The sequence below is a fragment of the Scleropages formosus genome, chromosome 4 (assembly GCF_900964775.1).
Source record: "Scleropages formosus chromosome 4, fSclFor1.1, whole genome shotgun sequence".
Classification (NCBI taxonomy): domain Eukaryota; kingdom Metazoa; phylum Chordata; class Actinopteri; order Osteoglossiformes; family Osteoglossidae; genus Scleropages; species Scleropages formosus.
In genome coordinates this window covers 35,020,560-35,045,101 of record NC_041809.1, presented here as the reverse complement: position 1 = coordinate 35,045,101, position 24,542 = coordinate 35,020,560, and the positions used below count along the sequence as shown (strand labels likewise).

The window sequence follows — 24,542 nt, the reverse complement described above, 5'->3', positions numbered from 1 at the left end:
TGTACATCTGCATGTGTGGGTATTTGCTCGATCAGAAACCACTCGCACGCAGTCAAGGATATCATTCTAACATTTCCGATGATGATGTTTTATGAATCGGATTTGCGAGGAAACGCGAAACGCGCTCCTGCCCTTGAAGAGCGGCGCGGACACCCGCCTCTCCCTCGCGCGAATGGTAGCGTCCAATCTGCCTCGTTCCGGCGGCGCGCGGTGCTCGCCCGTGGATCGCGCGCGGAGCTCTCGTGCGGACCGCTTCCCAGCCCGAGCTGAGTTTAGGGGACGGAGGGGGGAAAAAAAAAAAGAAAAGAGACTGCAGCCGAGCGGCGGGATTTGATTTCCACGCGATGTCGTTCAAGTGAGAGGACGCGAGAGAACCGAGTCGTCCGACCTAAGTTTCATTTAACGTTTAACACATTTTTTTTTCCCCGTTTAATTACTATTTATTCACATTTTGTCTTTTGCGCAGCTTAAAAAGTCAAACACTGTGTTCTAGTCAATAGAACAAATAGTCAAAACCAGTCAAAAATTTCCATGGAAGGAAAAGTTTCCGCGGCGAAAGGATAATACAAAGAGGAGGGAGAAAAATATCTTCGGAACAGGTAAGAGCAGCGCGTCGCGTGTGGTCGTGTGTTACACTGTCGGCTTCTTTGCCTGCGTGTCAAGCGGAGAAGCGCCACGCACAGCGCCGCGTAGCAGCAGGTCGCTCACGTTCCCGCCGGACGGCTGGGCGCGCGCTGCTGCTGCTGCTGCTGCATTCCGCTGTGCGCGAGAACCGCTCGCGGTAACGGACGTTCGCGCATTCTGCAGCGTCCCTCACTGACCGAGCAAACACGCACGCACGCACACAGGCAGGCACAGCACTCTGCGAGAAGAACGTCGAATCGAATGGAATGGCATGCCATATCATCGAGATGCTTCCCCGTCTAATGGCCCCGCACGAACGTTTGGAGAGGAACCCTCGCACGCAGAGCGCTTCCACGGACGACTCGTGTGGCGCGTGACTGCGCGGCCTGCGTCGCGCGAGCCTTGCCTCCTGGCGCGGGATGCTTTCGTCTGCGTTCGGTTGACTGCAGTCGCCGCGCTAGGGCGGGGGGGCGCGCGCGCGCGCGCTCGCTCGCTCGCTCGCCGCAGTCCCGCTCCGTGGCGCGCGCCGCCACTTAGCGCGGTGTAATTGACGCCACCGATCGTGGTCGCGTGGTGTCCCGCGCAAAAAAAAAAAAAAAAAAAAAAAGTTCGACTTTGAATTCTTCTTGCGAGCGACGTGTGTTACGTGTCATGTGAGAGTGGCGGCAGCGTTTGTGCGGTCACGGGTCAGTACTGGTCGGAGAACCGTGGACGGGCCGTCAGGAGCCCGCTGAGCAGGACATTCAGACCTTAGGTCCTCACACGGTGTCTTTCCATAGTATGCCTAAGGGCAGTGAGTAAGAAGCGTAGTGATTGGTGCTGCTGCTTTTACATTCATTCACTTAGCAGACGCTTTTGCCCAAAGCGACTTATAATGGATACTATGTAGCGTTATCAGCCCACACACCTTATTCACCAATGTGACTTACACTGCTAGATACATTTAGGGTCACTCATCCATACATCAGTGGAACACACTCTCTCTCTCTGTCACTCACACACTATGGGGAACCTAAACAGAATGTCTTTGGAGTGTGGGAGGAAACCAGAGCACCCAGGGGAAACCCACACAGACACAGAGAGAACATGCAAACTCCACACAGACTGAGTAGGGATTGAACCCATGTTCTCTCACACCACCCAAGCACTGTGAGACAGCAGCACTACTCACTGTGCCAGCACGCCACCCATCTTTTGTACCCAACGGTCGCAGGTTTGATTCCCACCTCCAGCTGTAGTACCTTACAGCAAGGTACTTACCTTGAATTGCTCCTGTAAGAAAAAAAAAATGAAAAAGGTAGATAAGTTGCTTTGGAGAAAAACATGAAGCAAATAAAAATTGTTACTGGAAGTGCAACATCAGTTCTTGTGTGTAACTTAACATTTTTAACAGTTATTTAGTTGACATCGCTGTTAAAGGCAACTTGCAGTTTGCGTCAACTTTACGCTCATCACTTTTCACACTCAAGCAGGGTGCTTTTACTATTTCTGTTCAGGATAAGTAGCTTGACTGAAGGTACCACAACAGGAGTGGGATTCAAACAAGCAGCCATCAGGGTACAAGGCAAGAGCCCAAACCGTAGCACCAACCTTCTACCTTTTAGCAAATACCATTGGTACAACACATTGACATTATTTCATTTAGCTGATGCTTTTCTCCAAAAAGAAACTTAGTGTTCAGTTGTTTATAATTATTTACCAATGTATTCAGCTGCAGAAGTTCTACTACATCAGTTTTAGGGTTGGTACCTTGCCATGGTACTACAGCTGGAGGTGGGGATCAAACCTGTGACCTTTGGGTCCAAAGGTAGTCACGCTAACCACTACGTGTGTACAGATGACTGTGACTTTCTGGAAGAGGACCGAGTTTTTATGTTCCTCCCTAATACTGTGCAGTCTTGTACTAAATTGAGCCCTTAAAACATTGGCTGTCTGACACTTTAGCACTAAGTTGTAAGAAAACTCTATCTGGATAAACTGAAATAACAAGAAAGATGTTTTGCTGTGTATTTTTTTTTTAAACTTTCTAGCCCTTTAACTTTGTGAAATAGCATGGATGTGCTTATAAAATAAAAGCTATATATATATATATAAATATACAGACATTTCAGAAGTAAAAATTGCGTTAATTTCAAACTGTGGAATTATAATTATAGTTACTTATATACAGTAGGCCATAATAAAATGGGGGGGGAAAAAAAACCCAAATCAACACTCCGTCGACTAAAGAAGAGAAACTGGCCTGTCACCGTAGGCATTCACAGATTCAAGGAAGGAAAAGTCCTGCTGGGTCTCAACAGAACTCAGAGTTGTTACATATTAATGTCAATTATAGATCAGGAAACTACTAAATTTCTTCTTCCTTGCTCTCAGGACACCACTTTCAAACAGAATTTCCTTGCCAGTATAATGGCCTCATTTATTTTTGTTTCTCCCCTGATGTGCCTGTCAGTTGAGTAGATGAGGCATAGTACCCTGCCACAGAGTAGTTACATTGTTTAAATACATTTCCTTCAAAGTAGTAAGACGTAAGCAATTTTTTTTAAAAACGGCCACGCTGTTAATGTAGCCATGATCTAAGCAGATCACATCACTCTGACCTTGCAGGCAGGTGTTGGGAAATAATTCCCCTCACTATGATATTGGCTGCTTCACATTTGGATCATATTATTTATGAAAAAAACAACAGAAAATACATGTGTGGTAATTAGTAATTAATTCATCATATATGGTGTATTAAGTAGTGGCAGATTTTGTTGTGTGGGAAAAAAAAAAATCTGCTTATACTGGTTGAACTGATTTTTTTTTTTTCCCCTCCACTCCTCCCTCTCTCCTCTCTGTTCTAGCTGTGCACAGATATTTGTCATTTATGACTTTTTGGCATGCTATTGACCCACAAGATTTTTTAATGTAATGACAAATCCATGTTTACCAGAACAAGCAGCTATGGACAGGCTAACCGTCGCTGGTCTTTTGTCCCCCAGTGTGCCAGATGCAGGGGGGAACTTCAAGGTTCAGCAGATTAGGGGATTAAGGGATATGGTTTATATAATTTCACAAATGCACCAAAAGGCAGCCCTGTTATTGCAAGGGTCTGTCATGCCATGTATTTCTGCTGGCTCCTGGTGTCAAGTTATGTATATGTAACATGTTACGTGTTCTGACCTTAGACATGTCTGTATGTTAGAATTCTTTTTAAATACATGAGGCCGTATAGGGCTACAGTGATATTTCTATTCTTGATTATGGTCAGAATGACTAGTAGTGCTATTGTCTCTGTCGGTTATACGTTATTCGGTGGTACGACTTCAAAGGCACCCGACGGTCACGTTCCGGGTCTGATTTACATCGTTTGCCAGCCGACAGTGGGAGTTTGCAGAAGGCAGAGCTCCGACGTGGAGGGAGTGATTACGTCGGTCTTTTTCCGCCACTCCTCGTAACATCATCACCATCAAGGGATCGATGACCGTTTTTCACCTTTGCGATATTCATCTTGTTAGGTGCTGCTTGCAGGGTGGCTACACCTACAACTCCTTTTCGTAGGTGTGAAGGTAGAAAACAACGTTCGAACTTAACCGAGTTAACAAGCTGGCGATCAAATGGGCCTTTGTCAACTATTAAGTTGTTTGTGACAAACCTGTAATTCGAGCTACGTAAAAAGGAAGAAAGAAAAACATTTTTCCAAGCATGCAATAGCCCAAAAGTGAGAGATAAACACCCGACGTTCTTAATGGAGAACTGTCACGGAGGTTCTCCTAATTAATGGTTAATTATCAAATTGACCTCACTTTATAAATCAAAGAGGAAGAGATTACTTCAGCTTTAAATACTCTTAGTGGCAGCGCTGTCACCCCCCGAAGCAAAGTACTACCCTCATTTACTTCTGTGAATTAACTGTGTCAGAGGTGGATAAACCTCGTTCTTTAAACCAGCAGGCTTTGTGTTGCAGGACAGTTTAGAGAATAAGTGTTAATTAGTGCCTGATTTCCACCCGAAAACCAAGGTGTGTTGACATGCTACTCAAATAATTACTTTAATAAAGCAGTTGTGAGCTAAAGTAGTGTGTCTCGAGGGCCACTGTTGATTAATCCTGCACTATTTGTATATAAAATGTGTAATTGTCATATGAAACGGGCACCTCCCATATATAGAAATAATTGAGTAAAGAGATGTCAGTTCATTTAAAGACGGCAGAGTCCAGGGTTAATGCTGCTTGTTGTCCTTCAGTAATTTTCGCATAATAAGTTGCAAAAAGAATTAATAAAAGTGGAAAATGAAAAAGAAACATGCCGTAACTAGTATAAATATATCTGGGTTAAATTATTATAAATGCCATCAGTCACTATTAAATGCCATTTTGCAATGATTAGGAAATTAAATGAGCCACATAGTAGAATTAAATTTTGTATTCCTGTCAAGAATAAATAAGCGCCGTATCCACTCTGCACTAAGTGTCGGTACCATTGTATGAGAAGGTCACATGCTGATCTAATTGCTGTCCTCATCTAATTTATCTCAAAACCGGTTTCTTCACATTTCAAGGGTGCAGTACATCAATTGTGTCTTTTGCCTACAAGCTTTTCACCATGAATCTAGGGTGTTTTTTTAATGCATGAGGATGCGGTATCATGTGTTTTTAACTATGCAGTAAGAAGCAATGAAGTCAAAAAAACACTATATTACTGATCTGCAATTTGAATTGTCCAGTATTTTAATATTTGGGACAACTCTCTCAAGCTTTGTTGAGATAAAAGCATACGACGACACGCATTGAAAGGACTGAAATATCTCAGATGAACCACATTTTGTGCACTGTATACAAATTTGCACATTTTGACCCGATTTGCGATGATGTAATCAAGAGCTTTGGGCAAAGCTTTAATTTTTGCTGGAAAATGGCTTAATGTGTGTAAAAATCAATGATGTGAATTATGACAACATTTTTCTTTGGGGTATTGTACCCTTTCAGTACATTCTCTAGCATTTCACTGGATGTCAGGCCAGTCACACTGGGAGTTACCAGATCACCTGAAATGTCTTTGGACTGTAGGTGGAAACCCACACGAGCGCAGAAGGAACATATAAACGCACACGGACGGAGCCAGATTCAAACTCAAGCGTGAGCCCACAGCTTAGAGCTCGAAGTCGTCGGTGTTACTTGTTGCCCCCCGTGTGCCACCCTGTTATGCTTTTCAACACCATAAATCCTCTAATTTTTAGTATACCTTGCACCTGTAATTAGAACCGTTGGAGTTTAAATGAAGATGAAGCTGAAACTTTTCACGTGTGAATCTGTCAGTTATTTCACAATATCCTATATGTTTGGTTCTTGGTGTATGAGTACACAATAATACTAAAGGCTATTACAAGTAAGGCGAAAGATTTTGTTTGTAGTTTGATGCATTTGCTGCAGTGATTTTTTTTTTTTTTTTTTAATTTTAAAAATATTTAACGAAGTTGTTAAAGTTGAGCGTGAACGTTATTTTACGTTGGAAACGGATGTTTTCAACAGCGATGACCTTCATTCCACAAGGTCGAGAGCGACGCCGCGACGCCGTCCTCACCGTTCTCTTCGTGCAGCGGTGTGTCGAGCAGGCCTCGTCTTGCCAAGGAGTTCCCCAGCTATCGTGCCGGAGCGGGTGGCAGATCTGATGATTAATTGAGCCGACGCCGCATGCTAGCGTGATGTGATCCATCTCTGTTGGGAACATTTTACGATGTACGACTTCACTGGGAGGGAGAAAAAAAAACAAAACCAAGGATATAAAAAAACGCATCGGAAACCCGTTCGGTCTCACCGAGTAAACGTGTTTGTGTTCATACCAATAATTTCATAGCGTTACTTTTTGGCAGTAAACGCTCTTTATTCTTTGATACCTTACACCTGTTATTGCCTTCTTTCCCGCTTGAGCTGAATGCAAATGACAAAACGTGCACGCTCGGATGCGACTGAGATGGCACGGGCTAGGACGGTCAATTACATTATTCATGATCGTGCGTGCTTAAAAAGCACCCATTTGCGTCAAGTAGTTAAATTGGAGGATGGGGGTAGCTCCAAGGATTGATCCCAAAATAATTAGCTACCCACCATGACAGGTGTTTTATATGCACATATATTTTCATCCTTCAAAATGGTCTGATCTTCTTCCAGAAGTCAAGAGGGAGACATTTACCTTGAAATACGATTAAGCGACATGAACTACTTTCACACAGTAGCATTCGGGGGGAGTCCAGCTACCGCCGCAGTCGCGGTAAAACCGCAGCATGTAGCTCTCATCGAGTCTCTCCTCCGACTGGACAGCGTGCAATTATGTAAAAGCTTTTGAAACTGGTTTTTGTGCCGCTTTTAGCAAAGTTGTTACATAAAACATAGAAAAGCAGAACAGACCCTTTCAGAAGTGTTGCTCTAGGCCGTTTGCCCGTAAGAATTTCTCCCGTTTCTCCGTCCCTTCTTTTCAGAACTTCTTTACTCCCCGAATAGGATGGAGGACAGGGTGAGGAAACGAGATGAAAGTTTCACTTTGGCTGTAAATGCTGTGAGGGTTGCGGTCATGTACTCATCTTGCTCAACTACCTTATCTACATTGATTGACACTTTTCTCCAGAGAGACTTAGAATGTTAATCTACCAACAATCCTTCCTACAGCTGGGTAATTTTTACTGGAGCAATTCAGGGTAAGTACCTTGCTCTAGTGCACCGTAGCTAGAGTTGAGATTCAAACATGCAACCTTTGGGTCCGAAGGCAGCAGCTGTAACCACTACGCTACCAGTTGTCTAGAAGAAAACACAGTGTGTTGAATTTAACTCATTAATTGGAAATCACAACTTTTTTTTAAGTGACTCGGCACAAAATACATGTATGCCATCGCTACAGACTCAGCAATCCCAACGTGTTGAGAGATGCTTAGCTGGTGTTTGAGCTCTCAACACTGTTCAGTAAGTATCCAGTGTCCCATTTGCTGCCCCCTTTCATTTCAAAGGAATGTGCTCAGTGTCACATTCTGCTCTGTCCTTTTTTTGCATCACTGGGCCTTTCAATTCCAGTCATTATACTAGCTAAGCTTTCAAAAAAAGGGTGCCTCTGTGTCCTGTATATACTGCTCTCTGGTGGGCCTGGGGTTCGAGTCCCGCTTGGGGCGCCTTGCGACGGACCGGCATCCCGTACTGGGTGTGTCCCCTCCCCGCTTTGGCCTTGCGCCCCGTGTTGCCGGGTTAGGCTCCGGTTCACCACGAGCGGTTTCAGACAGCGTGTGTGCGCAAGGGCACGTTTAATGTAGCGTTTCCACATAGCGGTAAGCGCATTACATTTTCCGCAAGTATCTGGGTTTCAGGAGACCTTTATTAACCGGAGCCGCGCCGGAGATGTGGATCTCGTCCTTCGCGTGAAAAGCTGACCCTTCGAGACGTGCAGAAAGTTCGTCGGCTCTCCAAGGGGAAGGGCCAGGTGCGCCGCTGATGCTGCGCCGCGGCTCTCCCTGCTTGATTGGCTCATCACATTATCAGCTCGCTTCTAATTTCGCGCAAGCTTGATTGTGAGGATGTCAGGTGTGTAATTAAGCACTGTTGGATGGGTTGTCTTCTCCAGTGTGTGTGTGTGTGTGTGTGTGTGTGTGTGTGTGTGTGGGCGCGCACGGGCACGCTTTCCAGTGTGGACTTTCCCCTCTGTCAGGGTCATGCAGCTCTGCTGTCCTCTTAACCGCACGCAGTTGACACCGAGCAGCTTTCATGGTGGAGTCAGTGTGGTAAAGGGGTGGGGGTGGGAGCCGGGGGGGATTAGCGCCATTTATTTCTCAGTAGAAACTGAGTAAGATGGGATTTGCGCACTGCTTGATTGGCGCGAGGAAGGGGGTAAACTTGTCGGAGGCAAAGCCGGAAATACAGCCTCGAGTCTTCGCATTTGCATTTCCGGAGACCACGGTGCTGTAAAATTGTTGATGGCGCTCATCCGGTGCGTTCGGCGAACGTGTCCCTAGCATTCTTTGGCAAGTCTTTCTTCAGTAGTCAAGGCTTCTTTTGAATTAATTTCATCAGCTTGACTTTCTTTCCTCGCCTGCAGTTAGTAATCAGTGAGCTGTCAAAGGCTACCGAGTCATTTTGACTTCGTTAAATGTATACTGTGATGAATAGCTGACCCGCACGGTAGTTAAGACATTTTGTCTTAAATTAACTCGTACGCAGAATTTGCGTCGAAGTGCTGCGCTACGTTTGGTATCTACAGGGAAGTATTGTCGCAAATCCATCTCGCGCTGTTAAATAAGTAGCCGTGCACAGCGGACATATTTGTATATTGCAGAAATTCGCCTTTGACATTAGAGGGGAAAAAATTTGGATTCAGTTTTATGACCAAATATTATATTTCATTAAAATGTGCTCTATAGTATTTGATTCGTGCATTTATCTGACACTTTTCTAAAGAAGAGGCTAACTATAATTATTTATACAGCTTGGAGAATTTAATTTTTTAAAAAAATTTTTCACAACTCAAGCAATTCAGTGTATATTCCTCAGGGGTCCTACAGCAGGAGATGGGATTTGAACCTTTGTATGGTAAACATTATGCTGCTGCTGCCCACCAAACACCATCCCTCAGTATCAGTTAGAAATGCTGCTCTATTAGTTGTTATTTGATGTGCTTTACTCTTCTTAGTACAACAATAAGTGCCAAAAACCTCTTTCTTTCAGACTGCAAAAACTCATCTGTTGCTCTGGTAAATCACAGCGCATCCTCTTTCACCCGCTCGCGGTTATTGTCCGTAAAGCATTAGCTGTAGTTGTCGGTTCGTTCGGATTTCATGGTGCGGAGACCTTCCGACTTCGGAGCCAGCCCGCCGTAACCCCCCAGCCCACCCGACGGTGGGGCGACTTCTCCAACTCGCACGTGCTTTGCCTCGCGACTTGACCGAATTTCGCCAGAAGGACGTTGTGCCTCGGAACCTCTCGGTTTCTTTCCCGTTACGCTCAGAAGTCTACGAGAGTCGGAGGGGTTTCCTTCTGTTTTTCTCTCCCCGAGCTTCACGGGTGCGGAACGTCGCAGGGGTGGTAGCTTCCGTCGTCATCGTGGATGTAGAAGGCAAATGCAGTGTTTCTCACTCGCTTGTAGACTGCGCTTGCTCTCTGACATGGCATTCTGGGCACGTGTAGGAATGTCTTCTCATCGCTCATCTTCTCGAGACCGAAGATGATTGTAGGCAGATGTGGTCATCGGCTTAGGGAGCCCAAGTGCTTCCGGTAGGTTCCCTTCAAGCATTTTAGTGAGGCTGCCTTTCTCTTGTGAACTCCTCACAGTTCTTCCACTGGCTTCGCTGTCTGAACTGTCCTTATAGATCTGATGCCTCCTCTTGTTTCCTTACATAGTCTCTTATCGATCCGGTACTGCGAGCTATGTTATATTGTCAAAAGGTTTCAATTTTCGATCTTCTAAATGTTCCCTCAGGAAAACGCTTTTTCATTTCTCTCCTCTCCATCCGTCCCAAATATGAAGGGCTCATAATAAAGAGCGGTATTAAAATACCTTGTGAAAACGTAATATAAAAGTGACTGAAACAGTAACATAATATTTCACTCTCACACACACTTGCTAGATTAACATCCTGAAAAATCATTTTCTCTCATGCCGTCTCGTACATTTCCTCTGGTCTTGCTGAAATACCTTATATAGTTATTTATTACACATCGATATTGCTTTGTTATGAATCTTTCCACATGTGTGAAGTGTTGTGCTAAGTATCATCCATCTGAGCATATTTCCTGGTTGTTTTTGAGATGCCTCATAGACCCTGTCCAGTAGGTGATATAGAGTACGGGTAGAATCGCCAGCCGGGACTGTGATCCGCTCTCTTGGCTTCTCACTATTTGCATGCAAAAGTTATTGTTCGGTTTCGAAGAAAATACGTTTACTGTTTTCCGTCAAGTTTTTCGCAACCGGCCCTTGAGGAAAGAGGGAAAAGAAATTAGCGATAATGAAATTAAGACTGAGCGGCACGGGCGCGTAGCACGAAGTTTTGGTACCTTACCCTGGGCTGTGGCTTTCCGTGTGGTTTCGAGTCCATCTCGGTCTACGTAGAGTTTGCGTGTCCTCGTTATGTTTCTGTGGGTTTCTTCTGGTTTCTCCTATCTCTTCCCACCATCCAAAGGCTTGTTTCAGGTGAATCCATGACTCTAAATAGCCATTGATGTGTGTGTGTGTGTGTGTGTGTGTGTGTGAGTGAGTGTGAGTCACTGCTGTTTTATGCTACATTGCTCTCCTGTCCAAGGTGTACCCTACCTTTGGCCGCATGCTTCTGGAATGAGCTCCAACCTGCCGTAGTCCTGCACCGGACAAGACGTTAATGAAGGGGGACTAGAAATGAAGAGCGGGCATCTCCGGTGCTGCAGAGTTTCTGCGGTTTTGTTAAAACGGAGAGGAGTGTCTTCAGCTCATACTGGTTCGAAAACGGTCTGTGGGGACAGATGGTTTTGCTCAAATGTCAGATCTTTAAAGAGAGAATCTGGCCACGTATGACTCCGTGAGCTAAGAAAGGATTGATTATGTCTGGGACTCCCGTGGGAATGCATTTTACATGAAAAACTTTTCTCCGCAGTTTTCACGGTACCTTGCCAGCGCGGTTCTTCGGCTAAATATGCAAGATATTGATCTGTGGCCCAGAATGAGAGGGGCTGTTTTCTGCGCTCTTGTTTCTCATCAGAATCGCCCAGTCAGTTGAATCAGTTTGTCGACTTCATAGAAGCAGACCTTCTGAAGTACACTTTGAAATTTGGCACGACAAATATGCAGCATGGGGCTGCAAATAAAACAAATTAGCGGTGATGTTCGAAAGAAGACTCTCTGTCTTCGTTGGTCTGTTGTCATAGCAGCGTTTGTATGGGATCATCGGGAGAAAGCGCAGGATGTCTGGTGCCTGGATACCACAACTGAGTTGTTACACGCATGCTGCTGTCAAAACCTGGCCGAATCGATAAATTTCTCAGTCATCCGAGGAGCGAGGGGAGCGGACTCTTGAGCAGTGGTGGAGTGCCATATGGTCTGACAAGTGTTCCTTTATCTTCTTCTCTTTTCTCTTTTTGTCTGTGCTGATCATACGTGTGTTTGATATTCTACGTTACTGAGAGCCTCGTCCGGTTTGAATGGTTTTATATTACCATTTCCCGTATTCCAAATTGAACCAGTTCAAGCGAACACAGCATAAATACAGTAGTAACAGTTTTCTCACACACACACACACACACACACACAAGCTGTTTGTCCTAAACAGGGTTGCGGTGAGCCAGAGCCTAACCCAGCAGCACAGGGTGTAAGGCCGGAGGGGGAGGGGACACACCCAGGACGGGACACCAGTCCATCACAAGGCACCCCAAGCGGGACTCGAACCCCACACCCACTGGAGAGCAGGACCAGGTCCAACCCACTGCGCCACCGCACCCCCATAGTAACAGTTCAGTACACACAAAAAAACAAAATGACTTGTTTTTCGTGGGTTTTCTTATTTATGGCTCAATTTTTTATGGGTCTCTCTTTGGCCTGTGTGGCAATATATATATATTTTTTTAAACCACTGAGTTGCTTTTTAGCAACTGCTAAATATGTAAATGTAAAATGTATCTCTGGCAGTTTATCAAATATTTAGCTTTCATTGTACTGTTTATGTGCAGTTGATGTGTTTAGGATGTGTTTGTGTGTCTTCCTAGAATGGTGCGGTGGCTGTGTACTGGAGGAGACGCTGAAACCAGACTACTAAAGGAAGCAGTCTTGAGTTCATCCCTAATTTGGCTCTGAACCTAAAAAGAGACAAACTGCGAATGGAAATGTATGATTTTTTGCTTTACGCTCAGTGGAAGAAGTTTGCTCGTACTTGCAGGAATCCTCACTGCAGCTGGTGAAATGTAGACGAATGCCAGCATTCAGGCTCGAGTTTGTGGGTATTTATTAAAGTGGGACTGAAATTCATTAGGCACGTCCTACAGATATAACTAGTTGCCCTTGAACGGGGGGGATGCATCGAGCTTGTGTGTGCTGAGGAGCAGAGCAAGGATTAAACCAAGTATCGGTTTTACATCTGCTATGTAGACATGAGTCCCTTGTATTGATTGTATGCATATTGGCCACCTAGAGTTGTGTATTAGTCAACCTCCAGCAGACTCTTAATCCAGTTCAGACTCTTAATCCAGCTTCTTCCACACTTTCACTCTTCTTCACCCATCTGGTCAAGAGGAACTGTCTTGTTTAAAGGCATTGCCTTGTAATCTGGAAGTCCTTGGTTTGAAATCCACCCCTGCTCTAGTACCCTTATTCAAGGCGTTTTCCATGAATTGCTCTAGTAGGACTACAAAATTGTACACCGAGTCCCAACCTTCCGATGTCTCCAACTGCTTGTCCTGAACGGGGTCGTGGAGCGCCGGAGCCTAACCCGGCAACACAGGGCACAAGGACCGAAAGGGGAGGGGACGCACCCTAGATGGGACGCCAGTCCGCCGCAGGGCTCGAACCCGAGACCCGCCACACGGCATGCCCCGGCTGAACCTGCCGTGCCCCCTGTGTACAGCAAGTCTTCTTGGACAAATTTACGAAATGCAGAATAGGTCGAGAGCGTGCGTCAGAAGCACGGGACACTGCAATGGGTATGGTATACCCTGGACGGGATGCAAGTCCATCACAGTAGCCACACACAGCCACCCTCTGAGAGCAACACATGAAACAAAACTGAAACACTTGTTTTTGGGCTGTGGGGTTCTTGGAGGAATAGCAACACTATCTGTTGTTCCGCCATGCTGCCGTAATTATTTCCTGATAATACAAATGTAACATTTACAGCTGTCAGACAGATTAGAGGAAAGTAATCAACATCTGTGTGCGAGGGCATGTTCCGGTGTCAAATGTATCCCATGATGTGCTGTATAAACACGGTGTTACGTTTGAAAGGGACAGAAGAGAATGTCATCTATAGGAAGACCACAGTATGTCTAGTGCTGGTCCGTGCCAGTGTTAAGCATGTATTTATTTATTTATTTATTTTTTTTTTAAATTTATTATATATACATGCAGGTTTCTCCCGTTATACAGATCCGATTTGTTCCTGAAAGCAGCCTGTAATCCAGGGAGCTCCTTTCCCATTATTTTATGTGGGGGTGGGGGAACGGACATGCCCATCTCTACGGTACATTTACATTTATTCATTTAGCTGATGCTTTTCTCCAAAGCGACTTACAATATTAAGCTATTTACCATTATTTACCCATATAAGAAACTGGGAAATTATACTGGTGCAATATAGGGAAAATGCTTTGCTCGGAGGTACTGCAGCTGGAGGTGGGATTTAAACCTGTGACCGCTGGGTCCGAAGGCAGCAGCTCTAAGCAGGACACAACCAGCTGCCCCATACATCTCAGAAAACAATAAAATTAGTGCATTACATCAACAGAAGAACAGATTTGGATGCGGTGACGTGATTTTTGAGTACTGTCAATTTGTCACATACCTGGTATAGACCAGTGTAGACAACACAAGTATTGGTATATAGGCTTATATCATTATTAAACAAATTGTTATGAGAAATTATTAAACACAAACACAAGTTTATCGAGCGCTTATGTACGGACACCCTCAATGTACACTTGCTAATTATAGATAATGTTCTTAAATTTATCGATATCTTTGGGGGAAAAAGGTACTGATTACTCTGTCGTCTTCTGTGTGACTTGAATAGTAAAATCCAACCTCCAAATTAAGAAAACACGTTTCAGAGCAAAACTTTGTCATCTAATTCTATTTTTTATATATATATATATATATATATATATATATATATATATATATACTTCAGGAGAGAATGTAGAATAATTAAGGGAGGGATTATCTTGGATTCTGGAGCTGCAGTGAAAATTTATAGGGGACAAGGGAGCAGAGGGAATCTGCCAGATTTAAATGCATGACTGTTATTATCAGTGTCATCCAGACAGTAGGGACTCGTAGGGTGCAGTCCGCTTGCTAAACAACAAGTACACACAGCAACCAAAAAGTATTTTTAGCCTGTAGCTCCAGCACTGGGTTTATTGTTTAGCCTCTGGGTCTGGACGACAAGAGCATTAAGCTTTGTACTGAGGGCATTAGGCATAATCCTGCGGGACGACAAATTCTGCTCTCTCTTTCATTTCTCCCGAGACTGCATTAAAGGCCAAAAACCATTTTCAGCAGTGCGCCTTGCAACAGGAGGTGTAAAATATACATAATGACGCCATGCTTTGCAGTTTAACCCTAAAGCCCATACTTAATTCAGCAACTTTCATATTAATGAAAACAGAAGCTTGAAAGATATTTGAATTTCAGGTGTCACATTGTAACAAATCAGTTCTTACAGTACTGTTTTTTTTTTTTTTTTTTTAGCCTCTCCATTTTGCAAAATATACTGCTACACTTTAAAAAGTGGACATTCGAGTATCAGTTTTGAAATAGCGGACAGCGTTGGGAGGCATGATTTGCATAGCGTGTAGTACGGTCTCTCTGTGTTTGCGTGCGTTTCCTACAGGTGCCTTGGTTTTCTCCCACAGTCCAAAGACGTGTGTTTCGGTCGAACTGGTGACCGTAAATTGCTCGTACTGTGTGTACGTGGGAGCGATCGCCCTGCAATGGGCTGGCATCTCATCCAGGGTGGTCCCTGCTTCACGCGTCGTTTCCAGCGCAACCTCCGGACCCCTGACTTTGACAAGTTGTTGATGACGGATGAGTGCGCGGTGCTAATTTGGAGCCGCTTTTCTTCTCGGCACAAAACGCTGCGGTTTGGCAGGAAAACGATGGGGCCGGCTCGTCGAAAGTCAGCAGGAAGCATCTCGCGCGGAGGAATACGAACCGAGCGTGAACGGGCGAGAGCCGGTCGATGCCGCCGCGCCAGCGTGTACGCGGTAGAATGCTGTCATTGTGCTCCTCTCTAGTCGTCCTCATCTTTTATCTCAATGGGATGTCTTACGTAGGTGGTAACTGGCCAGTGGTGAAATGAAAGTATAGACAGTTGAATAAAACCTGCAGTTATTCCTGCTGTTTAATTTGGCGGCTTTTTTTTTTTTTTTTGGTGAAAATCTGGGTGAAAATGGGAGCTTTTTTAAGTTTTAGTAATGCATTATGGTTTTCCCCACTGAAGTGAGTGCTAATAGGTATTCTGCTTAATGAAGGTATTTTGTGGAGTGATTTGTGTCTGCTGAGGGATGAGCGTAATGTAATGCGTAACAAGCTTTAGTTGCCTCCCTAGAATGGCGGGCTTGGAAAAGTGAAGGAGGACGTGGACTGAGAAAGCGGAATAATAATAGTAATAAGGGAATAACTTTAAAAATGAGAGGAAGGACAGCACAAATCTCACGAAACATCTCAAGTGCGGAGCGAGGTCAGGACGCCTCGTCCTCCGATGCCATTCCGGAGTGGGCAGCTGTGCCGGGGGACACTGCTGGCAGCCAGGCTTCGGCGGATGACAAACAAACCTCCGTGTTTCCCACAGTTCCCACGACTTTCTTGAAGCCCGAACTTGGCGTTTCCATCACCCCTAATTACAGCTCGCTCTCAAATCCGGGTGACAGCGGATCCTACAAATACATGCCATGCGGGGACCATCCGAGCTCCGAATTGTCGGTACTCCAGCCGGCTACAGGATGTCTGATTTGTATTAATAATTCATGCAGGCCATTCAGAAGTTCCCCTCGGGGGTCCGTCTGTGGCTCCTGTCTCCCGCTGCACCGTGATGCCCTGGCAGTCATTTGAAAGACCATCACCTGTAAGGTTTTTGTTCTTTTCCCGCAGTCCATCCTCCTGTTTACTCTTTCAGCTCTAAATTTTTATTTTCCTTTTTGTTTGAAAGCGTAGCGAGAGCGAAGAGATGAAGGGTTATGGCAGCTTTTCCGTGCAGCGCCATGTACGCTTTAAATTTTTCTTCGGGTTACGTGGCAGCATTGCGAACCAAGGGCATTGAGGGCACTTTGCTTTCCTAATTTATTCCGATGTAAATTTTTCGCAGTCTTGGAAATTTTATCAAAAAACTGTTCTTACCATCACATCTATTATTTATCAATTTTAGTTACACTATGAATTTTATGGTTACATAACGAATGTTCTTTTCACGTTTCTGGGTTTGTCTTCGAACGTATTTTAAGCGTCTGTTCCGCCAAGTTATGTCATGAAGCAGAGATGGAGTCTGGTTATGCGTACGGTCGGTCCCTGACTTAAGAACTTCCGAGTAATGAACTTTTCGCCGCCGCAAACTTTTTTGAGAAGTACCGAGGCCGAAATCGCGAACGGTAATCGCAACGCGGTAAGCGCTGCCAGACGTTTTTCAGAAGGATAGCGAAGGTGAACATCTCTGCGTGATCCTATGCCTTCTGCATCTTCCAGTCTAAATACCGCCGGCTTCAAGTTGATGCACAGTTGTCTGCGCTTCAGGATAAATAATGTTCAGCTGGCAGTGGCTTTTAAATTTCTTACCGTTCTGCTTTCGCGTTTTGTTTTGTATGGGGTATTGGTGCATTTCATATGCCGTGGGGTAAAAGAATTGATCAAGGAGCTGCAGGTGAACACCGACGCCCCGTTCTAGCTCGGCACCGCAGTTCTTTATTGGGCTTTCTTATTTGCGCCGTGTTGCGCCGTAAATTCTCCTGCCTGGGGATTCGGAATGCCTAGGCCCCTTCGTGAGCCGACCTGGCCCACCAGGATGAGGGGCTATCTTCTCTTTGGTCTCTGCGGTCTTCTTAATGAGCCGGAGTTCATGTGCTAAGAAAAAAAAACGTGCTGTTGCCTTCCACCCTCTGGAGCTGTCCAGGTTATTGACATTTACATTTATTCCTTTAACAGAGGCTTTTCTGCAAAGTAAAGTACAGCTCGGAGTAAACGGAGGTTAATTTGCTCAACGGACAGAGGTACGCTTGCAGACGTACGGTTCCCCGAGTATGGACACCTGGTCCGGTGGCGCGGTTTTTGCTGATGCACGTTAGCTACATGTGGTATTGCTTTCGAGCCCCTCGCCCACTCTGCCTTACAATCGACCACAGTAATACCTCGCACCACGTCGTTTTGTGTCGCGTCGATTTCGACTTTACGTCGGTTTTTTGTTAAATATATTTATGGAAAAATGGAATTCGTCTTCAGTCGGCTGACGCGACTTTACGTCGGTCAACCGACAATATTAAAAATTGTTAGAATTAAAAATCACTTAAAACAATTAAAAAGTGTAAAATCAAATAAAAATAAACATTAAAATATAGAAAACATATCGTAATCTATAAAATCAGTTAAAAGCTTAAAAAGATGGTCTTATTTACCTGCCGTTCGGCGCCGATAACGTCGAGTTCCGCCACGTGGCGTCGTTGTTGTTTGCCGCCAGTCAATTCAAACTTCTTTGTGTTTGAGCTATTCAGTGTCTCATTTTCGTTGCATTTGTGACTTTAATATTTGCCCCCATGGCTACGAAGATAGTTCCCAGCGCTAGTGGTAAGCGTCATGCTATATCATTGGAAGATAAAGTGGCTATAATAAAACGTCATGAGAATGGTGAAAAGCAACGTAGACATCACTCGTAAATTTTTAAAAAAAATTTTTTCCCCCCCTTTTTCTTTAGTTTGGCATTGATTGAAGTGTATACACTTAAGGGGAATGCCTGTTAGGGGTTTATAGGATGTGTAAATCATTTTTTTAGGGGTTATTTCCATTTTCGTCATTTTTTGACTTAAATCTCGCCCTTTGGAAACAATTAACGACGTAGGGAGAGGTATTACTGTATCAGACTTTGAGTAACAAGTCAACTCTTGGTGCTAAATCGGTTCGGAAGTTGGAGACCCAACTGCGTTGCGTTGAACATCTTAGAAGCACCTATTTTGAGCGTGCGTTGTTGACTTTAAATGTGTTGTAGTCTGAAGTGTTCCAATAATAGATATGTGGGCCTGCGGATCATGTAATTGCACATGCATCAATGTAATTATTTCACAATAACCCAGTTGGACATTTAACATTTAATAATATGACTGCAGTAATGATTTATCTTATAGCTGATTGTGTCGGCTCAGCCGGTAGCGTTCCGCAGAAGCCCACGGAGTCCAGGGTCTCTAATGAATCCCTGCTGCATCCCTTCTGCCACACACACACACACACACTCACACACAGCATTCCTTTGCACACCTCAGTTAACCGTGCACTTCCATGTATGCCGCTCTCTTTCTGCTATTTGCGCTTTGTCCGCATTTGCTCTAGGTAGCTTCCGGCAGCTCCGCTCCGCGATTGCGGTAGGATGCTGGCACTAAGTGACCGTGAATAGTCTTTCCCTTCAAGGGCTCGCGTTCAGCCAAGTGACCCACGCTGTAGCCTTTGTCAGTGCTGTGAAACTCAGCACTTGCCCACAGCTCTTTGAATTCACACCCACACTCCAAATCATTTCTATGACAAACAGAAACCGCTACCGCACATCTATAACTACCTTAGAGGTCGTGAGCTTTTTTTTTTTAACCTTCGAATTTTTAAAGCTGTTTATTTATAAAACTTTAGTGCATCATTTAAGAGGAATGCTGTTCTTCGTATCCCCCACTTGCTGTGTGTAGTGAGGGCTGTGCCAGAAATATTGTTGAAGATGAAAGCAAGCACAGCAAAAGTTATACTTATATGTTTCTTAGCGATATTCAAAATGAGCCAACGTGTGGCAGGTCCTGACGACCTGTCTGGAGAAATTGTGTTGCGGCCGTGCCTCTGACCCCATTGCCTTCCCTTCATCCTCCTCGGTCCCCCCCCCCGACTCCTACATCCCGTCACGTCACCCCCTGCTGAACTCTTCCTTCTTACTATATGTGGATCCCGGCAGCGTGCCGCCATCAGGGGCTGCCCCGGCGTACCGTGGTGGCCTGCTCTTTCCTGCCGCGTCGTCCCAGGGCGTCACAAAACTGCAGCAAAGCGTTTCGGCTCCGGAGGTGTCGGCGCGGAACCGACACCTTATCAGCTGCAGTAATAAGGCTGCCCGCTCAGGCGTGGCGGCCTGCGAGACAATATCTCAACTCATTACGCAGGTATAGGCTCCTTGGAAAAGGCCATTTATTTATTTATATATCTATTTATACAGCTCTTGTTTACGTGCTTCTGAAGTGCATCCGTTGGTTTGTTTGTTCGTGCGGAACACTCTTGCACTGTTTTTTTTTTTTTTTTTTTTTTTCTCTTTTCTTTCTATAAATTCCTAAGCGTGCGTTACCACAGAAACATCAAACGGATGTTTTAGGACATCCGGCATTAATGCTATGCTGCTATGTTGGGACTGAGAGAGAGAGGAATCCCTAAACACATTCATAGACCTTTTTGACCAGTAGATGTGGAAAATATGCTGGGTTTTTTTTTTTTTTTATTTTGAGCTCCTGCAGAACAAACACTCTTGTCTTAAAGGTACTCGGAGTCATTCTGCTTTCCGTACGTTCTAGATGGCTGAACCTCAGGGGCATCGCACCATCTTCGCTCACGGTTGCTAAGAAGCCCTAGCTGAAAGGAGTGTCGCAATTCTCGTTTCGAAGCGCACGTGCTGGACCGGGAGCTTATATTGCAAGAGGGAGGCAACATCTTTGATTTGACTTACACACCTGTCCGCACGTCACTTTCTACCCATCGAGATGCAGAGCGTTTTACTGGTGCGGCTCATTGGAGCACATTGCTCGTGGATGCGGTACGAAAGCATACCCTGGTACTCGAAGTGTTAGTCTGTGTCTTTTACTGACCGTCAGGCCCGGTGCCTTTGATTTGTGTCTCTCGCCTTTGTCTCCGCTCGAAAATTGCCTCTCTGTGACGTACGCGCGGTAAGCGCCGTCCTCGGTCCGCGCGCAGCCCGAAACTTAATTTCTCCGTTTGCGACGCCGAGTTTTAAGAGCCAGATGGTCCGCCGGCCTGCACGCGCTGTAGCTGTGAAACTGTCGAATATGCGCGTGACACATGGGTGCGCTGTATCCGTGGGACTTCTCGGGGCTTCCCCACCGCCCGCGGGGCCGGGGGATGGAAGCAAAGTCCCGACAGCATGTGATGTTTTACGTTTCGTTCATCTTTGACATACAGTGGGTGTGCTTTTATTTATTCTTAAACATATTTGTGTTTCCGTCCTTAAATTTAGATGTCTAAAAATAAATATGCAGTACCAGTGAAAAGTTTGATTATAGTTCTGAAAGGGTTTTTTTTTTTTTTTCCCCCTCCCTTTCTCCCCCAGTCAGGCATTTGCTTATTTATTTGGTCACTTCCATCAGGAAACGAGCTGGCATTTCATCCCAGCTCTTCTGCATCAATTCGGAGACGTAGGAGTCTTTAGGGCTGTTTTGCTTTCACTCTTCTTTCCAAGTGTAGATGAAATGGCTCAGAGTTTTGATTGGTCAGTGCATTTAGATTTAGGGTAGTTCACCCTTTTCAGCTGTGCTTTTTAGTCTTAATTTATTTGTGATTACGAGCAATATTTCACATTTAATATTGGATGAATTATGGAACAAATAACCTTGCACGATATTTACCAGTGTGCAGCTAAATAAAGAAAAAAAAACTTGTTTTCTCCTCTAGCTCTCTGAAATTAGGCCTTGCTTGACACGATGCTGTCTAAACTCCCGTATCGGTCATTCCTCGCTGTTACATGGGCGGTAATGTGCTGTACAGTAATAGAGAAGTAATTTTACCTGTCTGTGGGCATACTGATGAGCGGCAGCTGAGTGACAGCCCGCACGCATATCACAGATACACACATGCTAGGTCGAAGTTTAATATATTACACTTTGCTAAATGTCATTTTTCATGGAAAAAAAAATGTGACTTCATTTAAAAAGTACTTCTTATGTAAAAGGACTTGTGGAATTTTCATGTCATTCAGTTCAGTATATGAGCTCTGTAGGATATTAACGGTTCACGCTCTTGTAGTCTTCACCTGTTACCTTGTGTGTTGCTGTATAAAGGCTGATTTGACCCAAGACACTGGTCACACTGTGTAAACCGGTGATCTGCAGGTGGAGTTCCCGCAACTTCCTCAGCCAGGTCACATTTCTTTAGGGAACGGCCCTGCTGATTGATTTGTGGCAGAAATTTAATTGGGGTACGTATGATGCCTTCTTTAAAGAAGTTATTGGCACATTATGACAGAATGAGGTCATGTGTATTGAACAGAGTGTTGTTTTTGTTCCCAGTACAGTCGCTTCTGATCAGATGGATGCTCTGAATATTTCGGCACTTGATTTCCTGAGTCATTGTGGGACCAGTTCAGAGTGGGTGTAAAGGAGAGCTTCTGACTGGTAATTCACGCTGGTGACAGAGCTGCTGCCTTCGGACCCTGAGGTTACAGGTTCGATTCCCACCTTGAGAAAGGCGCTTACCCTAAATTACCCTAGTAAAAATGACCCAGCTGTATAAACAGGTAAAAAAAAAAGAAAAAATTGCAAGTAGCTTAACATTGTAAGTTGCTTTGGAGAAAAGTGTCAGCTAAATGAATAAATTGTAAATGTACAGTGAGTGGGGCAAAGTACAGCTCATGTGTACAATTTTCCTAATTTAGGGTGGAATCGACAAATGGTGTGTGTTTCGTCAAACATTTGTTTTTATTTGTACCTACAGAAATGTAGGAAGCACGGGATGTGAATATTGACCATGTTATTAGCAAGTGAAGGCTGCAGTCAGTGAACAGTGATAATGTTTCAGGAATTTAATTTGCAACAAATGCTAATCAATTTGCAACCGAGATCTGCGGTGATCAATATTTAACATAGACTGACTAATGCTTGTTGAGAGACAGAGGAGAATCAAAGACGCTAATGGGTTGTTGTAAGGAATGTTGTTCTTTTTCGGATGACTTGGATGACGGTCTGAATGACAGATCTTGACCGCTTTCTGAGACCGTAATCGACACTGGGGCTCTGCCTGTGCTCCTGGGTGCTCTGTGATGCATATAAGTGGCGTTATGTAAATTATAATTCTCTCTCCGTCACTTTGCCTCTGTTGACTTCACCTTTTCGCAGTGATTGGAAGGACGGAGCGTTGATAATGCACTGATTTGTTTAGACAACAGCACGGTAGACTACGGCTTGATGACTAAACACCGCTCTATTATTTAACTTGTACTTAATGTTATATGAGTGAAAACATACAGTGAAGTGTGTATGAATCTGTCAGAAAAGAGTTTCTTGTAAAAGTTTCAAGAAAATACCAAATGAAGGTGTGGTGTACAGGGAATGGACGTGTACCTTTTTCTTCTAAATATAACAAAACTCGTGCACCAGAATTATCATCAACAGACAGAAATGTGAACCTTTGGACATCTGGGTCATTTTACTCTCCATCCTCTCCAAGGCCGTCCAGAACGGTCGTTCGCTCTGTTCTCTTCGGATCAAAGAATACAGTAAAATGCCTTTGTGAACCCTGGATGAAAATTCATCTCTGAATACAAAAACAACTTTGTATTGTATTGAAACAGTAGCGTATAACTGTGGTACAAACCTCGTTTTTGCAGTACGAAGAGTTTATTACAATTTTCTTGTGAATGTGTTCTTTGTGTGTGCCATGTTTGTTTCAAATAAAAACAGGGTAATAGACGGACTTCAGAGTTTAAAGAAAAAAAAATCGATGTTGTTGTTACTTTTGTGAAGTACTGTTTTTTTTTTTTAACTGTTCCTGGAAAAAGGAGGCAACTGAAAGCTTAAAACACAATCTTTCTTCTGCAAATCCCTCTTTACATCTGAGCCTTTTGATGTATTGGACATTGGTTATTAATTTTCATTCTTTCAGATCTGGTTTGCTTTAAATTGTTGCTCTTTTTTCCCCAACACAGAAATGTACTGAAGCCATTGTTTGGAAATCACGTTATTCCAAATGTGAGCATTAGCAATCTGAGTGAGTGAAAAGCACTGTGTAACGAAGGCTGGTTTGTTTTTGTTCAGCCTGTGGATCCTTTATTGGTGTGAAATGAGGTAGGTAATACAATGGCATTGGAATAACTCCTCTCTCAGCGCACACCGGTATCATGTCTGAGTGGCCACGGTCTCAGCCGCTCCCGAAAGTGGCTCTCGGCCCGAGTGGAATTTCGTTGATCTGATTTGACCAGCTGGACTTGCTGCGTTTCCCGTTCGGAGTTGCACCTTCCGTAGGAAGTAATGTTGGCACGTCTCTGCCCGCACCCAGATGGAATGAGGAGTAAAGAAACGGATGCAAATATAAAAATATGGCGTCTTTGGACTGTAGGCTTGATGCTCTTGAAAGGTTTGTTGCTCATACAAGTATCGTAGCTGGGCGTTTCGGTCGTTCGTTGTGGGATTTGCGTTGAACGTTGCGGGATTGTTGGGAAACGAAGGCAACGCGTGCCGGCAAGGTGGATTTAGGTATGAAACGATGTTGAAACGTAGACTTCGTGACGCCTTGGAAAGATTTCGGCGCAGTAGATCCACAAGGCAGAGAAATCTGGATAAGGAGAGCTCTGTAGAAAAAGAAACGAGCACAGCAGGGGAATTTCACATTCATGCAGTCGCCCGGTGCCTCTCCTTCTAAAAGGTTGAAGATCTTATTACCAGACCTCACGATCTCATAAAGCAAGCAATTTCACCCAAGTCATGCTCTCCCGGTTTGACTCGACTCTTCTCAGTGCATCGTTTGCATGCTGGGGAGGTTAATAAGGATTCACAGTTTTTGGGACGGTATTGAAGAATTTCACCAATTTTGCCCTAATTTAAATCTTCCCGATAATCTGTTCTGTATGTAGATGAGCAATTAACATCAACCTAAAGGTAAAATGTCAGCCTTATCTGGACCCTACTGCTCCGCTTCTCCGTTTGATGTGGTTTCTGTACTTGGGTGATTTTCTCGTCACAACTACACATTAATCCGCGTAGAAATAACTCGTGTTCCAGAGGTATTATAGTGATGGTGGGTTCTTTAATTTTAGAGAGAATCTGATTTCGTGGGCAGAACAAGATT

The 24,542-nt window shown here is 44.4% G+C and overlaps 1 protein-coding gene across 1 annotated transcript in view; it reads left to right on the top strand.

Moving 5' to 3' along the window:
- The first annotated feature begins 232 nt into the window (after nt 1-232).
- The window catches only part of LOC108934151 (teneurin-2-like), a 272,656-nt gene continuing 248,346 nt past the window's right edge, over nt 233-24,542 (top strand). Inside the window, exon 1 of the mRNA XM_029250894.1 lies at nt 233-599. The gene's annotated coding sequence lies outside the window, so the exon portion shown is untranslated. The remainder of the gene's footprint in view (nt 600-24,542) is intronic.